Consider the following 20527-nt stretch of genomic DNA (forward strand, 5'->3'; position numbering starts at 1 on the left):
GGATGTAGTGAACTATGCATTATTTTTAGGCTGATGTGATTACTACCTCCTACCGTTGTATGTTGATGGGGTAAACACGCCACAAGAGATTTTGGTATAGATAATAGAGAATTGAGCGCATGCCTTTTGCACATATAATTTCAAGTAAATAAAATATAATACACAGTTGTAGGTTCAACCAGAATTAGTAATTTCTCCGCGTAATAAGAGTACAAAGCCCTTGATTATAGTGTAATAGTACATCTCTCTCCGGGGCACATATGAACCTTAAAATAAACATAAATTTACTTGTCTAAAAGCTAGATACAAAGGTGACACAATGGATATATTTCTCAAAGAATCAACCTTCTAGCATGCTTGCCATGGTAAACTACATGTAAAAGATGATTTAACTTGACATAGAGTCCATCAAAGATTTGATGTCATTAGCGATATTCTTGGCATCTGTTGCAATACCAGCTAATCCTCTCCTCGCCAACCCAGCACAGTAGAGCCCATTTTCACCTTTCCAATGATTTGGATATTTTTGGATGGGCAGTCCGTTGCCATTTAACATGCTCTCACCATTCTGGATTAAAAACACATAGACCTTGTTAGCAGATTTAATAATGGTTACACCAAGAAAACAAACTCAGACATGTTCAAACACAAGCTATATTACCTTTAGCCACATATTTGCCGTGCTTTTGTATCCAGTTGCAAACACAATTGCATCAAATGACATTCTTTTACTGCATTGAAATTTAACTATGTTGCCCTTGATCTTACTAATGCTCCCTTGAACCTTTAGGACATAAAAATACATTGATAACTCGGCATATCAAATCAACATATGTTATAAATTTATGTCATGTCAAGGATATACTTACTTTGATGATGCCTTTTTTGATCAATCCAACAGTCCCAACATCAATTACTGCAGATCGGCCCGTTTCTGATTTGAGGGTCATTGGACCCATTTTTGGCCTTGTGATGCCATGCTGTGACAGGTCTCCAAATATTAAATACGCTGCCATCACAAGGAGTTTATCCACTAGATTCAATGGAAGACAGTGAGCAAGTGTCATCCCCAAACGAATTAATTCCTTTGTCAATACATGAATCTGCAACCACAAAACATGTCACACCTCTTTTGAAGTATGCATGATAAAAAAATTCATAGAATTTCTTCTTTCAAGAAATAAATTTTTGTCATGTGGTTCCTCTAGTCTTTCAGTTGTTTGTGTGTGATATAAAACAGTCCATCTCTTTTTCTATGTGAAATACTTCCTATTAGTAATAACACTGAAAATTGAATCTCTTCTATTAATAACTATACTAAGAATTTGCGTTCATGCACCCAATGAAGATATATAGTGCATGTACGTACCGGGCTTCGTATAACAATCGATGTGTTGGCACCATGGGTCGCAAGGTCATAAGCAATTTCCATCCCGGAGTTGCCAGATCCAATGACCAATACATTCTTGCCAGAGTAGCTCTTGCCTGACTTGTAGCTTGAGGAGTGGATAACATCACCTGGAAAGTTTTCCAGTCCAGGGAACATTGGAATATTCTCTGCACTATTCTCACCACTTGCCACAACAAGAAACTTCGCCGTGAACTTGACTGTGGTGCACTTTGACATGTCCTTTGCCACAATGGACCAACATTTTTCATTATTGTCATATGTGGATGACTCCACGCTGGTGAGATACTTTGGTTGAATGTTGAAACGCTCAACATAGTCATCCAAGTGCTTCACAAACAAGGTTTTTGGTATGTATGTTGGTGCATCTACAGGGTATGACATGTGTGACAACTCACAGAACTCCTTTGCGAGATGCAACTTGAGGCGATCATACGTGCGGTTGCGCCAGAGTGACGCGCTACAGCTCTCGCGCTCGACGATGGCATAAGGAATTGAGAATTGGCTAAGGCATGCTGCCGTTGCGAGGCCTGCTGGCCCAGCCCAACAATCAACACTGTAACACCCTCCATTTCAAAGAGAAGACTTGACAAAGTTGTGGGATAAGTTCGGTGGTAGTCCAGTGTTTGTGTGTTTGCTCGATGAACTTTGGATGACATGCTCGTATATGGGGGCATATATATACTGGTATCCTTCATGGGCCAATCTGTTTTATGGATTGATGGATGAAAAAGGTAATATTTATTGAGTCCTAATCCTAGTTTGTAGGAGTATTTCCATCTAAAAATGGAGCCGTTGTTGGTTGTGAAAGCGTGTACTGATACAAAATAGGTAGGAAACACACCGTTGATCGATTGTTGGTATTGGAAACTTATCGACCATCTTTTTTATGTGTAGATTAAAGATTCTTCATGTTTCTTTCCTTTTGCATCGTCACCAATGACAATTACTACTCTAATAATATTCAAGTGCTTATTCCTCTTTGTATGCGATATAGGATATGATAAGGATAAGTCTGATTTCCAAACACACATTTATAGGCAAAGTCCTATTTCATTTTCTCTAGTTACTATAATGTGGATGACAAAAGGAAACAATCATCTCAGAAGGATTTGTTACCAACCATGTTAACCGGTTTTTTCGGCTAGTTTTGCCTCCGGTTCAGTTGTAAGACGGTCAGATTTTGTTTTGCCCCCGGTTGAGTTGACGACCATTGCCATACCTTTGGTGTCAACACAACGAGCCGTTCAATGTTGTGAACAAAAAAAAGTGGATCTTTAGTTAAAATATTTTAAACCAGTTTTTTTAATATAAATTCGTTTCTATACTGAACACTCATTTAATGTGAGGCCATATTTCAACTTTGGTACATGCATATTGTCCTATGCCTGAACATCAAATTGAACGCTCATTGTATTTTTAACTCTACACACCAGAGTGTGAATATATTTTGTTAAAAAGATAATAAACCAATTTACTGAAAATCAAAATTGTCAATCCTGTCTCGATGCGGTTTTGCAAACTTGTCTGGTTCCAAACTGACTGACACATATTAATCACAATTGTACGGAACTTCCATGCAAAACTGAACTGGAGAAGTGGAGCACAGACAGTTCATCGGATTTTGATTTGCCTAACAGAATAATCCACTAACTTCTGTGAGTTACATTTAGCATGGCTTAAACTACAGACTGAACCTATCAAACATATGATTACATTCGATTTACGACCGTCGAGTCCAAATGATTTCAACATCTACCAGACTCCACTCTGCCTCCTGCAGTTGGATCTTCTAAAGACTTGTCTGCTGGGTAGGTGGATTCAGGCCTTCCTCACAAGAAGGAGCGTGTGGTACAGACAAGTAGCATCTTCTCTTCTTTCCAGATGGTCACTTCCCTTGGATCATTTTTGCCCGCGGAGGAACTCCCGCATTTCTTGGTGGAACTCCCCACTCACTATGAACCGCATCTTCTTCGCGTCCCCCCACAACAAGTACCCATTATCCCTTGCGTGGTCACAACATTGGTCAAACATGTCCTGCGCAAATAAGCGGCACCCATATGTAAGTATAGTGGTAATCAGACTACTAGAGTACAGGTATCGACCATTTTTGGTTTTGGGCCTTGTGACGCCATATACCTCGATCGATCTCCAAATATGACATTCGCCGCTGTCACAAAGAGGTCACCCACTAGATTTAGTGAAAGAAAGTGAGCAAGTGTCATCCCAACTAAATTAATTCTCTTGTCATCACATGAATCTGCAACCAAAAGACATGTCACGCCTCTTTTGAAGCATGCATGATAGAATAAAATTTCATAGAATTTCTTCTTTCAATCGTTAATTTTTTGTCATATAGTTCCTCTAGTTGTTTTGTTGTTTGTGCGTGATATAAAACAGTCCATCTCTTATATATGTGAAATACTTTCTATTAGTAATAATAGTGAAAAAATGCATCTCTGCTTGTGGTAATTTGTAACATCCCAAATTTTCAATTTGGATTATTATACATAGGTCATTCATGCACATCATATTTTATCGCATTTTGTTTCGCGATCCTCAAAATTCTAAGCAACTCAAGGAACCACGGAGAGAATTGGGGATTTCACGCTTTTCATATTTGAATTTTCTCAAATATCGAAACAAGGATCATTTTGGTTTTAATTATTTTCTCTCGAAAAATATTTCCAATATAAAAATAAACGAGAGGAGAAAATATGACTTCTCCAAAATAAAAGGAATATTGGAGGAAAAATATTAAAATCAAATAAATAATTTTATTTGGATCTTTTTGCTATTTTATTTGAATTAGAAAAATATGCATTTTTCAAAATATAATTTTAGGGCAAAGAAAATGTTCACTAAGTTCGAAATATTCTATTTAGACGGTGAAAATTTGTTTTGGTATTTTTAGGTTTTATTTGTTTTGTAGGAGTTTTCTGGCGGAATCTGTTTTAAAAAATATATTCGCGGACCGAACTGGGCCGAAGCCCAGCCGGCCCGGCACCGCCGCCGCCTCCCCGCGCGTGCGCGCCCCGTGCCCGAGCCGGACTCCGCCGCCGCCCGGTTGCCCCTACCCCAAGCCAAGTCGCCCCTCCCTTTTATAACCTACCCCGCTCCCCACTGCAGCAGCAGCAGCACACAGCAGCCGCCGCCGCACGCAGCAGCCGCTCGCCGCCGCCAGCGCCGCGCCGCCCGCATCACCCCGCCGTCGCCCCGCAGCCACCTCGCCTCGCTGGAACCGCCGCAAGTCGCCGGAGCAGCCGCCGCCGTTCGTCGGATCCGACGCCCGTTTTTTTTCGGTTTAGGTAAAAACCGATCGGTTTTTTTAGAAACCCTAGATGCGTTTTTTTATTTTGTTCGGTTCGGTTATCTAACGGACGTTCGTCCGTTCATTCGTTTTAACGAACGCTGTTCATTAGTTAGCCGCAGACAGCGAACGTTCGCTCGTTAGCCTGTTCGTCTCGTTTTATTTTTCCGGGGTTTTTTCGCGATTATTTTCGATCGCGATTTCTGCCCTGATCTTCGTTTTAGTTTATATTTTCGCTCGTTTATCCAAATCAGGTGAAGCAAGCGCCTAGATCTTCGTCTCGAAACCCTCTTTAAGTTTAACCAACTTGAACAAGATTTTGGAACTGTAAAATTTGACTTTAGTTCAAATTAGTAAATGGATCTTGTTTCTTTTGTAGTTTGAGTTTCGTTGCTCCGTTTGATTTGATTCTTTTTGCAAACCGGAGTTCTTCAGTTGAACTTTCTGGTTAGATATTCTTATTTGAGTTTTACCCATGCATCTTTGCTTGATTGCTTATCTATGCTATTGTTTGTTTGCGATAGAATTCCCGGAGTGCGAAGCGTGCTACTACGAGTCACTAGGTTTTGCGGATCGTCAGCAAGGCAAGTAACACATTGATCATACTCCTTTCATACCAGTTTTTATGCATTAGTTTCAACCCTCAAACATTGCATGATTAGGTTGTGATTAACATTTGGGTGTTGGGAAGTAGATGATGAGGTAGAACCTATTGCCCTGTTCATTATCAAACCTTGGGAGTTACTTCTACGTTATGCTTATCTTGCTATGCTATGCTCGTAGACGTGGTTTGGGTGAGTGAATCCATGACAGATGTGAGATTGTTAATTATTGGTTAACTTAAGGTGGCTACTTAAATACACCTCTGGGTGGATTGCTTGTGGGCACCTGGAGAATCCAGTGTTGTCCTAGGATATCCCGGAGTACCCGTGTGATCATCCTACGGTCCGCCACCCAGGCTCAAAGGGATCATAAGTTTGTTCATGCTAGAAACTTTCGTGTGCAGCCACAAGCTATTATGGACTCTAGCATAGTTGAGTAGGTTGCATGACCTCTTTCAGTGGTAGGCTAGCAGATGTAGAGGGAAAGTAGGTGTAACTGTCTACCCAGAGTAAAGAGTAAATGTTTCTGAAAGACTGTGTCTCGGTCATCCGTTTCTCAAACACCATGTAGTGCGAGAAATCAAACGAAGGCGATCGAGTCTTGTGGGGATAAGTGCGCAGACCTCTGCAGAGTGTATAAACGAATCATGGTTAGCCGTGTCCCCGGTTATGGACATCTTGAGTATCTGGTACTTGAATTATTGATTTGATCTCATCACGCTAAATTAATTTTGTTGGGTTCTTAATGATTACCTTAATTGGATTGAGTTGGAGGAACCTCCTCAATGATGTTTCAACCACCATGATAGTTAAATAAAATATATTCCTTTGTTGTAGGAAAAAATTGGCTTTTCGCAAAACAGTATAACCATAGAGCCTCCACCAGCCATATTTGCATGTAGTGTTAGCATTTATCTGTTTATTGCTCTACTGTGTTATAATGCCAGCATATTCCATGTGTTGACCCGTTTTCGGGCTGCAACATATCATGTTGCAGACATTTCAGACGAAGGGTAAGGTGCGCTAGGTTGTTTGTTGTGCACTCAGCTATGCCGTTGGAGTTGATGGACTCACTTTATCTTCCAAGCCTTCCGCTGTTATCTTAGTTAGATGGCCTTAAGCCATATTTATTGTAATAAGTTCTCTTTTGAGACTATCGATGTAATAAGTGTGTGATTGCTACTCTGCTATAAATCCATTCGAGTACTGTGTGTGTCAGCATTACCGATCCAGGGATGACACTGAAGCACAGAGACTTGACCGTCTGAGGTCGGGTCGCTACAAGATGGTATCAGAGCACACGCTGAATGTAGGACACGACCACTAAGATGAGCCATAGGACACTCTTCTCTACTCATTTCTGACTCCTCTCCATTTTCTACTCCTTAGGATGACGGACTCAAGGAACAAGTTTGCACAACCGGATGAAGACACACCTTTTGGACGACACTTGAAGGAAGTCACTGTTGGGGAACGTAGTAATTTAAAAATAATTCCTACGCACACGCAAGATCATGGTGATGCATAGCAACGAGAGGGGAGAGTGTGTCCACGTACCCTCATAGACCGAAAGCGGAAGCGTTAGCACAACGCGGTTGATGTAGTCGTACGTCTTCACGATCCGACCATCCAAGTACCGAACGCACGGCACCTCCGAGTTCAGCACACGTTCAGCTCGATGGCGTCCCACGAACTCCGATCTAGCAGAGCTTTGCGGGAGAGTTCCGTCAGCATGACGGCGTGATGACGGTGTTGATGATGCTACCGACGCAGGGCTTCGCCTAAGCACCGCTACGATATTAACGAGGTGGAATATGGTGGAGGGGGCACCGCACACGGCTGGGAGAGATCAACAGATCAACTTGTGTGTCTAGAGGTGCCCCCTGCCCCCGTATATAAAGGAGCAAGGGGGGAGGCCGGCCGGCCCTATAGGGCGCGCCAGGAGGAGGAGTCCTCCTCCTAGTAGGAGTAGGACTCCCCTCTTTCCTACACCTACTAGGAGGGGGAAAGGAAGGGGGAGAGGGAGAAGGAAAGGGGGGCGCCGCCCCCCTCTCCTAGTCCAATTCAGACTAGAGGGGGAGGGGCGTGCGGCCAGCCCTCTCTCTCTCTCCACTAAGGCCCATAAGGCCCACTATTTCTCTCGGGGGGGGGGGGGGGGTTCTGGTAACCCTCCGGCACTCCGGTTTTCTCCGAAAGCACCCGAAACACTTCCGGTGTCCGAATATAGCCGTCCAATATATCGATCTTTATGTCTCGACCATTTCGAGACTCCTTGTCATGTCCCCGATCTCATCCGGGACTCCGAACTACCTTCGGTACATCAAATCACATAAACTCATAATACCGATCATCACCGAACGTTAAGCGTGCGGACCCTACGGGTTCGAGAACTATGTAGACATGACCGAGACACATCTCCGGTAAATAACCAATAGCGGAACCTGGATGCTCATATTGGCTCCTACATATTCTACGAAGATAGTTATCGGTCAAACCGCATAACAACATACGTTGTTCCCTTTGTTATCGGTATGTTACTTGCCCGAGATTCGATCGTCGGTATCTCAGTACCTAGTTCAATCTCATTACCGGCAAGTCTCTTTACTTGTTCTGTAATGCATCATCCCGCAACTAACTCATTAGTTACAATGCTTGCAAGGCTTATAGTGATGTGCATTGCCGAGAGGGCCCAGAGATACCTCTCCGACAACCGGAGTGACAAATCCTAATCTTGATGTATGCCAACTCAACAAGTACCATGGGAGACACCTGTAGAGCACCTTTATAATCACCCAGTAACGTTGTGACGTTTGGTAGAACACATAGTGTTCCTACGATATTCGGGAGTTGCATAATCTCATAGTCATAGGAACATGTATAAGTCATGAAGAAAGCAATAACAATATACTAAACGATCAAATGCTAAGCTAACGGAATGGGTCAAGTCAATCACATCATTCTCTAATGATGTGATCTCGTTAATCAAATGACGACAACTCATGTCTATGGCTAGGAAACTTAACCATCTTTGATTCAACGAGCTAGTCAAGTAGAGGCATACTAGTGACATTCTGTTTGTCTATTTATTCACACATGTACTAAGTTTCCGGTTAATACAATTCTAGCATGAATAATAAACATTTATCATGATATAAGGAAATAAATAATAACTTTATTATTGCCTCTAGGGCATATTTCCTTCAGTCTCCCACTTGCACTAGAGTCAATAATCTAGTTCACATCGCCATGTGATTTAACACCAATAGTTCACATCACCATGTGATTAACACCCATAGTTCACATCGTCATGTGACCAACACCCAAAGGGTTTACTAGAGTCAATAATCTAGTTCACATCGCTATGTGATTAACACCCAAAGAGTACTAAGGTGTGATCATGTTTTGCTTGTGAGAGAAGTTTAGTCAACGGGTCTGCCACATTCAGAGCCGTATGTATTTTGCAAATATTCTATGTCTACAATACTCTGCACGGAGCTACTCTAGCTAATTGCTCCCACTTTCAATATGTATCCAGATCGAGACTCGGAGTCATCCAGATCGGTGTCAAAGCTTGCATCGACGTAACTTTTTACGACGAACTCTTTATCACCTCCATAACCGAGAAATATTTCCTTAGTCTTCTAAGGATAATTTTGACCAATGTCCAGTGATCTACTCCTAGATCACTATTGTACTCCCTTGCCAAACTCAGGGCAGGGTATACAATAGGTCTGGTACATAACATGGCATACTTTATAGAACCTATGGCTGAGGCATAGGGAATGACTTTCATTCTCTCTCTATCTTCTGCCGTGGTCGGGCTTTGAGTCTTACTCAACTTCACACCTAGCAACACAGGCAAGAACTCCTTCTTTGACTATTCCATTTTGAACTATTTCAAAATCTTGTCAAGGTATGTACTTATTGAAAAAAATTATCAAGCGTCTTGATCTATCTCTATAGATCTTGATGCTCAATATGTAAGCAGCTTCACCGAGGTCTTTCTTTGAAAATCTCCTTTCAAACACTCCTTTATGCTTTCCAGAAAATTCTACATCATTTCCGATCGACAATATGTCATTCACATATACTTATAAGAAATGTTGTAGTGCTCCCACTCACTTTCTTGTAAATACAGGCTTCACCGCAAGTCTGTATAAAACAATATGCTTTGATCAACTTATCAAAGCGTATACTCCAACTCCGAGTTGCTTGCACCAGTCCATAGATGGATCGCTGGAGCTTGCATATTTTGTTAGCACCTTTAGGATTGACAAAACCTTCTGGTTGCATCACATACAACTCTTCTTTAATAAATCCATTAAGGAATGCAGTTTTGTTTATCCATTTGCCAGATTTCATAAAATGCGGCAATTGCTAACATGATTCGGATAGACTTAAGCATCGCTACGAGTGAGAAAATCTCATCGTAGTCAACACCTTGAACTTGTCAAAAACCTTTTTTCCGACAAGTCTAGCTTTGTAGATAGTAACACTACTATCAGCGTCCGTCTTCCTCTTGAAGATCCATTTTTTTTCTATTGCTTGCAATCATCGGACAATTCAACCAAAGTCCACACTTTGTTCTCATACATGGATCCCATCTTAGATTTCATGGCCTCAAGCCATTTCATGGAATCTGGGCTCATCATCGCTTCCTCATAGTTCGTAGGTTCTTCATGGTCAAGTAATAACATGACCTCCAGAACAGGATTACCGTACCACTCTGGTGCAGATCTTACTCTAGTTGACCTACGAGGTTCGGTAGTAACTTGATCTGAAGTTACATGATCATCATCATTAGCTTCCTCACTAATTGGTGTAGGAGGCACAGGAATAGATTTCTGTGATGAACTACTTTCCAATAAGGGAGCATGTACAGTTACCTCATCAATCTCTACTTTCCCCCCACTCACTTCTTTCGAGAGAAACTCCTTCTCTAGAAAGGATCCATTCTTAGCAACGAATATTTTGCCTTCGGATCTCTGATTAGAAGGTGTACCCAACAGTCTCCTTTGGGTATCCTATGAAGACATATTTCTCCGATTTGAGTTCGAGCTTATCAGGTTGAAACTTTTTCACATAAGCATCGCAACTCCAAACTTTAAGAAACGACAGCTTAGGTTTGTTGCTAAACCATAGTTCACACGGTGTCGTCTCAACGGATTTAGATGGTGCCCTATTTTACGTGAATGCAGCTGTCTCTAATGCATAATCCCAAAACGATACTGGTAAATCGGTAAGAGACATCATAAATCGCACCATATCTAATAAAGTACAGTTATGACGTTCGGACACACCATTACACTGTGGTGTTCCAGGTGGCGTGAGTAGTGAAACTATTTCACATTGTTTTAACTGAAGGCCAAACTCGTAACTCAAATATTTTACCTCTGCGATCATATCGTAGAAACTTTTATTTTCTTGTTACGATGATTCTCCACTTCACTCTGAAATTCTTTGAACTTTTCAAATGTTTCAGACATATGTTTCATCAAGTAGATATTCCGATATCTGCTCAAATCATCTGTGAAGGTCAGAAAATAACGATACCCGCCGCGAGCCTCAACACTCATCGGATCGAATACATCAGTATGTATTATTTCCAATAAGTCAGTTGCTCGCTCCATTTGTTCCGGAGAACGGAGTTTTAATCATCTTGCCCATGAGGCATGGTTCGCAAGCATCAAGTGATTCATAATCAAGTGATTCCAAAAGTCCATCAGCATGGAGTTTCTTCATGCGCTTTACACCAATATGACCTAAATGGCAGTGCCACAAATAAGTTGCACTATCATTATTAACTTTGCATCTTTTGGCTTCCATATTATGAATATGTGTATCACTACGATCGAGATCCAACAAACTATTTTCATTGGGTGTATGACCATCGAAGGTTCTATTCATGTAAACAGAACAACAATTATTCTCTGACTTTAAATGAATAAACGTATTGCAATAAACATGATCAAATCATATTCATGCTCAACGCAAACACCAAATAACATTTATTTAGGTTCAACACTAATCCCAAAAGTATAGGGAGTGTGCGATGATGATCATATCAATCTTGGAACCACTTCCAACACACATCGCCACTTCACCCCTAACTAGTCTGTGTTCATTCTGCAACCCCCATTTCGAGTTACTACTCTTAGCAACTGAACCAGTATCAAGTACCGAGGGTTGCTATAAATACTAGTTAAAGTACACATCAATAACATGTATATCAAATATACCTTTGTTCACTTTGCCATCCTTCTTATCTGCCAAATACTTGGGGCAGCTCCGCTTCCAGTGACCAGTACGTTTGTATTAGAAGCACCTAGTCTCAGGCTTAGGTCCAGACTTTGGGTTTCTTCACTTGAGCAGCAACTTGCTTGAAGTTCTTCTTGAAGTTCCCCTTCTTCCCTTTGCCCTTTTCTTGAAACTAGTGGTCTTGTCAACCATCAACACTTGATGCTCTTTCTTGATTTCTACCTTCACCGATTTCAGCATCGCGAAGAGCTCGGGAATTACTTTCGTCATCCCTTGCATATTATAGTTCATCACGAAGTTCTAGTAACTTGGTGATAGTGACTAGAGAACTTTGTCAATTACTATCTTATCTGGAAGATTAACTCCCACTTGATTCAAGCAATTGTAGTACCCAGACAATCTGAGCACATGCTCATTGGTTGAGCTATTCTCCTCCATCTTGTAGGCAAAGTACTGTCAGAGGTCACATACCTCTCGACACGTGCATGAGTATGAAATACCAATTTCAACTCTTGGAACATCTCATATGCTCCGTGGCGTCTCAAAAACGTCTTTGAAGCCCCACTTAGATAATGAGGATAATCCTCAGATCATGGATCCAATCAGCATCATTGCTACTAACATCTTTCAACTTAGTTTTCTCTAGGAACATATCAAAAATAAATGGGGAACAACATCAAGAGCTATTGATCTATAACATAGATATGCAAATACTACCAGGACTAAGTTCATGATAAATTTAAGTTCAATTAATCATATTACTTAAGAACTCCCACTTAGATAGACATCCCTCTAATCATCTAAGTGATCACGTGATCCAAATTAACTAAACCATAACCGATCATCACGTGAGATGGAGTAGTTTTCAATGGTGAACATCACTATGTTGATCATATCTACTATATGATTCACGCTCGACCTTTCGGTCTCCAGTGTTCCGAGGCCATATATGCATATGCTAGGCTCGTCAAGTTTAACCCGAGTATTTCTGCGTGTGCAAAACTGGCTTGCACCCGTTGTAGATGAACGTTGAGCTTATCACACCCGATCATCACGTGGTGTCTCGGCACGACGTACTTTGGCAACGGTGCATACTCAGGGAGAACACTTTTACCTTGAAATTTAGTGAGAGATCATCTTATAATGCTACCGTCAATCAAAGAAAAATAAGATGCATAAAGGATAAACATCACATGCAATCATTATAAGTGATATGATATGGCCATCATCATCTTGTGCTTGTGATCTCCATCTCCGAAGCACCGTCATGATCACCATCGTCACCGGCGCGACACCTTGATCTCCATCGTAGGATCGTTGTCGTCTCGCCAACTATTGCTTCTACGACTATCGCTACCGCTTAGTGATAAAGTAAAGCAATTACAGGGCGATTGCATTGCATACAATAAAGCGACAACCATATGGCTCCTGCCAGTTGCCGATAGGTTCTATAAAGTATCGTAGGATCGTTGTCGTCTCGCCAACTATTGCTTCTACGACTATCGCTACCGCTTAGTGATAAAGTAAAGCAATTATTTGTGTTGGGGAACGTAGTAATTTCAAAAAATTTCCTACGCACACGCAAGATCATGGTGATGCATAGCAACGAGAGGGGAGAGTGTGTCCACGTACCCTCGTAGACCGAAAGCGGAAGCGCTAGCACAACGCGGTTGATGTAATCGTATGTCTTCACGATCCGACCGATCCAAGTACCGAACGCACGACACCTCCGAGTTCAGCACACGTTCAGCTTGATGACGTCCCACGAACTCCGATCCAGCAAAGCTTTGCAGGAGAGTTCTGTTAGCATGACGGCGTGATGACGGTGTTGATGATGCTACCGACGCAGGGCTTCGCCTAAGCACCGCTACGATATTACCGATGTGGAATATGGTGGAGGGGGTCACCGCACACGGCTGGGACAGATCAACAGATCAACTTGTGTGTCTAGAGGTGCCCCCTGCCCCCGTATATAATGGAGCAAGGGGGAGGCCGGCCGACCCTGTAGGGCGCGCCAGGAGGAGTCCTCCTCCTCCTAGTAGGAGTAGGACTCCCCTCTTTCCTACTCCTACTAGGAGGGGGAAAGGAAGGGGGAGAGGGAGAAGGAAAGGGGGGCGCCGCCCCCATCTCCTAGTCCAATTCAGACCAGAGGGGGAGGAGCGCGTGGCCAGCCCTCTCTCTCTCTCCACTAAGGCCCATAAGGCCCACTATTTCTCCGGGGGGGGGGGGGTTCGGTAACCCTCCGGCACTCCGGTTTTCTCCGAAACCACCCGGAACACTTCCGGTGTCCGAATATAGCCGTCCAATATATCGATCTTTATGTCTCGACCATTTCGAGACTCCTCGTCATGTCCCCTATCTCATCCGGGACTCCGAACTACCTTCGGTACATCAAATCACATAAACTCATAATACCGATCGTCATCGAACGTTAAGCGTGCGGACCCTACGGGTTAGAGAACTATGTAGACATGACCGAGACACGTCTCCGGTCAATAACCAATAGCGGAACCTGGATGCTCATATTGGCTCCTACATATTATACAAAGATATTTATCGGTCAAACCACATAACAACATACGTTGTTCCCTTTGTCATCGGTATGTTACTTGCCCGAGATTCGATCGTCGGTATCTCAGTACCTAGTTCAATCTCATTACCGGCAAGTCTCTTTACTCGTTCCGTAATGCATCATCCCGCAACTAACTCATTAGTTACAATGCTTGCAAGGCTTATAGTGATGTGCATTACCGAGAGGGCCCAGAGATACCTCTCCGACAATCGGAGTGACAAATCCTAATCTTGATCTATGCCAACTCAACAAGTACCATCGGAGACACCTGTAGAGCACCTTTATAATCACCCAGTTACGTTGTGACATTTGGTAGCACACAAAGTGTTCCTCCGGTATTCGGGAGTTGCATAATCTCATAGTCATAGGAACATGTATAGGTCATGAAGAAAGCAATAGCAATATACTAAACGATCAAATGCTAAGCTAACAGAATGGGTCAAGTCAATCACATCATTCTCTAATGATGTGATCCCGTTAATCAAATGACAACTCATGTCTATGGCTAGGAAACTTAACCATCTTTGATTCAACGAGCTAGTCAAGTAGAGGCATACTAGTGACGCCCTGTTTGTCTATGTATTCACACACGTACTAAGTTTCCGGTTAATACAGTTCTAGCATGAATAATAAACATTTATCATGATATAAGGAAATAAATAATAACTTTATTATTGCCTCTAGGGCATATTTCCTTCAGTCACTAGGTACCTGAACATCGGAATACCAAGCTTCACCGGGACCTACACTGCCACTTTACCAGAAGAGGAGCGTTGGATGATTCGAGTTCAAGTTCTAGGAAGGACATTCACGTCAGTCACCGAGTGATGACCCACAAGTGTAGGGGATCTATCGTAGTCCTTTCGATAAGTAAGAGTGTCGAACCCAACGAGGAGCAGAAGGAAATGGTAGGCAGTTTTCAGTAAGGTATTCTCTGCAAGCACTGAAATTATCAGTAACAGATAGTTTTGTGATAAGGTAATTGGTAACGAGAAACAAGTAACAAAAGTAAATAAGGTGCAGCAAGGTGGCCCAATCCTTTTTGTAGCAAAGGACAATCCTGGACAATTTCTTATATAGAGGAAAACGCTCCCGAGGACACATGGGAATTATCGTCAAGCTAGTTTTCATCACGCTCATATGATTCACGTTCGGTACTTTGATAATTTGATATGTGGGTGGACTGGTGCTTGGGTGCTCACCTTACTTGGACAAGCATCCCACTTATGATTGACTCCTATTGCAAGCATCCGCAACTACAAAAGAAGTATTAAGGTAAACCTAACCATAGCATGAAACATATGGATCCAAATCAGCCCCTTACGGAGCAACGCATAAACTGGGGTTTAAGCTTCTGTCACTCTAGCAACCCATCATCTACTTATTACTTCCCAATGCCTTCCTCTAGGCCCAAATAATGGTGAAGTGTCATGTAGTCGACGTTCACATGACACCACTAGAGGAGAGACAACATACATCTCATCAAAATATCGCACGAATACCAAATTCACATGACTACTAATAGCAAGACTTTTCCCATGTCCTCAGGAACAAATGTAACTACTCACAAATCATATTCATGTTCATAATCAGAGAGGTATTAATATGCATTAAGGATCTGAACATATAATCTTCCACCGAATAAACCAACTAGCATCAACTACAAGTAGTAATCAACACTACTAGCAACCTACAGGTACCAATCTGAGGCTTTGGGACAAAGATTGAATACAAGAGATGAACTAGGGTTTGGGAGGAGATGGTGCTGGTGAAGATGTTGATGGAGATTGACCCTCTCTGTCGTGAAATTGTCACGGCAGATGTCCTCAAGCTAGGACTTAGTCGTGGAGCCATCGCCGCTAGGAAGCTTGAAGGGGTTAACGGGACAAGGAATACGAGGGTTTATACTGGTTCGGCCCCTTACGGTGAAGGTAAAAGCCTACGTCCAGTTGATGTGGTATTGATTAAGGTTTCGATGACCAGGGAGCTTAACTGCTATGCCTGGCTCTCGATGAGATCTTTCTCCTCCCTAAACCGCTGCCGGGTCGTCCCTTTATATAGGGAGGCTGACGCCCAGTAGCTCTTAGAGTCCCGGCCGGCTCATAAGAGTGTCCGGCTCGGACTCTCAACTATTCTTGCCTTACACTACAAGTTCTACCATAATGATGATTATAACTACGGGCCTTAAGCCACATCCGGGTCTTAAGCCCATCTTTGGCCCACCGTCTTCAAGCTTGGCGCTGGGCTTCTGGCGGTGACCATTGTAAGTACCCGGCCCCTCCTGGCGGGTGACTCTAAGGTCTGTATCCTCAACATTAGGCCCCAGATTGATTTGAGCCGGCTCATGTCAATCTTCAACTCTTTCGACAGAAAATCTCCGGCTTACAATTGGGTGAAGGCCATAACCCGGCGTGACGTCATCCTCTGGACTCCGGGTAATCCGCCGTGACGTCATCTTCCATTAAGTCCGTTTTTTACTCCACCAGATCCGCAACGGATCTTATCTTTACTGCCATCCCGAAAATCGAGGCGTTTCATGGGGAGATAACCACGCCGTGGTCTCCTCGTTTCTCGCGCCCACTTATGAGCTCGCCCTTATAAATAGCCCGGCCCGACGGGCCTTCAGCCACTCGTCTTCCTCCTCGCGCCACTGTTCCTCCGCTCAAGCTCTGTTGCTGTCCCCGCCGCGGGTCTCCTCCTCCTCACCAACTCCGGCCGCTGCATCAACCTGTTGTGTCCAGAGAAAACGGCGGCGACCTCCGCGACTCACTAGCATCTGTAAGTTCTGACTGCCCCGTAGAACAGATCTGCAGTAGGTTCGTCCTGTTCTTCCGTGTTCTTCGCCGCCGCCCATGAGTTCTTGGTAGTTTTCCTTTTTACTGCCTCTTTTTGATCTTAGGATAGTATAGAACCAGTGCGGCGGCTATTTAGTACTCATTTCAAATGCAAGTAGACCTCTTTTTACTGCATAAAGGCCTCGTTCGAGCCCAAGAACGTCCCCTGCGTCTGTTTTTAGGTCTAGAAACTTTCCTTTTGACCGACCATTTTGATCCAAATTATTTACTGTAATGTGTGAAACCTGTTTTCACCATACTTAGTAAAAAATTGCACTCGTTGAGTCATGGCGGTTTACATTTCCGGTTGAAAGAAACCACACACCGTAGAACCTTCCGGCTCAAAGGAGACCATGCGCCATAGAATTTTCCGGCTCATCTGTGATAAGGCCGTAGACAATCGAATTACTCTCAATACCTCGGGCGGCTTAAATAACCCGACGCACTTAGATATATGTCATTAGTCCTCTCTATAAGCCGCCACTTTATCATTGAACTGTAAATTTCCTCCGGCTTATAATTAAACCGGACGTTTCCTTTTATCATAGGCTGCCGACTTTCACCATGCCTCCCAAAGCTACTAAAGCCTCCATCACTTGCAATTGGATGAGGTCCAATGTCACCAACGAGACCTTAGCGGATTTTGTCAAGTCAGGTTACCTGCCTAAGAAGGACGTCATGTCCTACTGTGCCCCTGACCCGTCAGAGGAGAGACCACAGCCAAAGGACGGGGAGGTAGTGATTTTTGCGGATCACATGAGCCGGGGCTTCGCACCGCCCGGCTCAAAGTTCTTCAGGGATGTACTGAATTTCTTTGACCTGCGGCCACAAGATATAGGACCCAACTCGGTGTCCAACATATGCAATTTCCAAGTGTTCTGTGAGGTTTATCTTGGAGAAGAGCCCAGCCTGCTCCTCTTCAGAGAGCTCTTCTACCTGAACCGCCAGAACGAGTGCGCCAACGGGCCAAGTTTGGAGCTAGGCGGCATCTCCATTCAGAGACGGAGATACTGTCTTTTCCCTTACGCCGAGCCGCCGAGTCACCCAAAGGACTGGAACCTGACGTGGTTCTATTGCCAAGACACGTCGCCGGCTGACGAGAGCCCGCTGCCCGGCTTTCGCCCTTCACGTCTGGAACCAACTCACCCTTTGTCTGACAAGTTAACTCAGGCAGAGCGCCAACCTCTGCTCCCCACCATCAACAAGATCAAGGCTCTCCTAGGCAATGGTCTGAACGGAATTGATCTGGTCCGGGTCTGGATCTCGTGGCGGGTGATCCCCCTGAGCCGCCGCCCCAGCTTAATGTGTGAGTACACAGGCCGGAAAGATGACCCCCTGCGACACAGCCGCAACGACCTCCCTGAAGACGTTGCCGAGGATATGACCAAGGCTCTCTTGAACGAGAGCTTGGCAGACTGCGGGAGGACCGGGTTAGCCCCCTTCTGCAAGACCAACCCAGCCCAGCAGTAAGCCGCTAACCTGAACATCTTATCTTCTTTTGTAGATAACCTTCATCTGAATCTTTAAGACATCATCATTGTATTTTTCAGGCTGATGACAAATTATGGAAGGTCAAATATGACCATGAAGCGGCCAAGAAGGCCAGGAAGGCGAAGAAAGCCGCCAAGAAAGCTGCTCCCCGCAAGAAGGGAAGTAGGCCTACTGCTTCAGAGTTGATGCAATTAAGGGACAGCTCCGAGTCAGAGGTAACCCCTGAACCTGTAAGCTCTTGTTATATCTGCTATTTATTTCTGTCCACCTTACCAATACTGTTCATCAACAGGATGACACCGGAGCAAGTAACCCGGTGGTTGAAGAGGTAATGTCACTTTCCTCCAACTCGGAGCCCTTGCCAAGGCTGAAAATCCGAAGGGTAACCCGGAAAGTAAGCTTTTCACATCCCTTAGCTTATCAAGACCCTCAATATATTTTGAAGCGACGGGTTCATGAGAGCCGGCGTCACACCCGGACCAACAAGGACACTGACCTCTCCTCCGGGTTACCTGACGCATTGAGGAAACGCCGAACTGAGGTTATCTCCAACTTGTACCCTTTTCATCCTTTGGCGGGTGTTATACGTCAACCGCTCAATTCTTCTGACTCAAATTATCAAGAGACTTCCCCCTCTTCTGGCGACTCTATGCAGTCGAACCTGCCGGCTTTCAAGACCGTGCCCGGGTAATAATGATCATCTCATGTTGTACTTTGTCTTTACTTACACTTTTGTGCTTAACCTTTCTGTCTTTTCAGTGCCCAAGCAAAACTCAGCAAAAGGGCGAAGAAGAACAAGCCGGCCGATGAGCCGGACTTGCCTGAGCCGGAGGTAGCCGCTCAAGAACCGCCAGCTGCCTCTGCTCCTGAAGCCGCTGCTCCAACCAACAAGCCCATAGCAGAAGCTTCTGCTAACCCGGAGGCCTCCATCTCAGCTCAACCAGCAGATGACCCGGATGTGGTAATCACCCGGACGGAATATGTTGAGCCAGGGAGACCTACTGCGCTGGCCAAGTGCTCCGCTAAGGAGGAGTTGTTAGGGCGCCACCGGGCCAATCTGGACCTCACCGACTATGGCAATCTGAGCATCGGAGAAATCATCTCCGGCTATATCAGCCAGGTGCACAAGAGCCGGGACGTAGAGATTGCCATGGTGAACCAGATTCAGCAGAAGTCTGAGGTATCACTCTCCTGTCTTCTTACTTACTGCATATTTACCTTTACCATGCTAGCCCCCAAGTCGACGACTTATGAGTGAATATGTTGTAGACTTAAGTTCCGACTTACTTCCATGAACCATTAATTTGTAGATAGGAACGTTCGATATGCATTAGCCCCCAAGTGCCAAGTGTCTTTGCTTGGAAAACGCTTGGGACTTTAAATTTGCACAGTAACTGTTCATGCTATAACCCGGAAATTATGCAGGCTGCTGGCAAGAAGTTTGAAGCTGACATCGCCGATCTCAAGACCTGTCTGAAGACGCAAGAAACTGAGACCCGAAAAGCAAACGCCAAATTTGTGTCCAGTATTGCTGTGCAAGAAAAGCTGAAGACGAACTTTGACGCTGAACGGAGAGCCTGGGCCGAAGAGAAGGCTACTCTGGTGAACCGGGCCGAACAGGCGGAGAAGGCTCTGTCAGAGAAGACCGCCGAACTCTCCGGCTTGAAGTGCCAAGTGTCCCAGATGGTTGCCGCAATCTTCGGTAAGTCATTTTGCCGGCTTTCATCAAGTTTAGAATCTTTATATCTCATAACTCATCCTTGTCGGCGGCTTATCTTATTCTGTTAAACAGGTCCCAGAAGCGCCAACCTCAACCAAAGCGTGGTAACCAAGTTAAAGGCCGTGTACACCCTGGTGGAGCAACTCTACACCGGGTCACAGCGTGCTTTGGCTGTGGTGGCCCTATCCAATGAGGTGCCGACTCACCTGGCGGAAGTTCTTCGCCGGCTCGCCGTTCTTCCTCAATGTATCCAAGAGCTGCGACGGGCCTCGGCAAGAGCCGGAGCCATAGCTGCTCTAAGCCGGGCCAAGGCGTTCCTTCCAGAACTAGAC

General features: G+C 44.2%; 1 pseudogene; it reads right to left on the reverse strand.

Moving 5' to 3' along the window:
* Positions 1 to 388: 388 nt before the first annotated feature.
* LOC123050665 (probable indole-3-pyruvate monooxygenase YUCCA10) lies at positions 389 to 1627 on the reverse strand (annotated as a pseudogene).
* Between the last annotated feature and the right edge of the window lie 18900 nt (positions 1628 to 20527).

Source organism: Triticum aestivum, chromosome 2D (assembly GCF_018294505.1).
Source record: "Triticum aestivum cultivar Chinese Spring chromosome 2D, IWGSC CS RefSeq v2.1, whole genome shotgun sequence".
Taxonomy (NCBI): Eukaryota; Viridiplantae; Streptophyta; class Magnoliopsida; order Poales; family Poaceae; genus Triticum; species Triticum aestivum.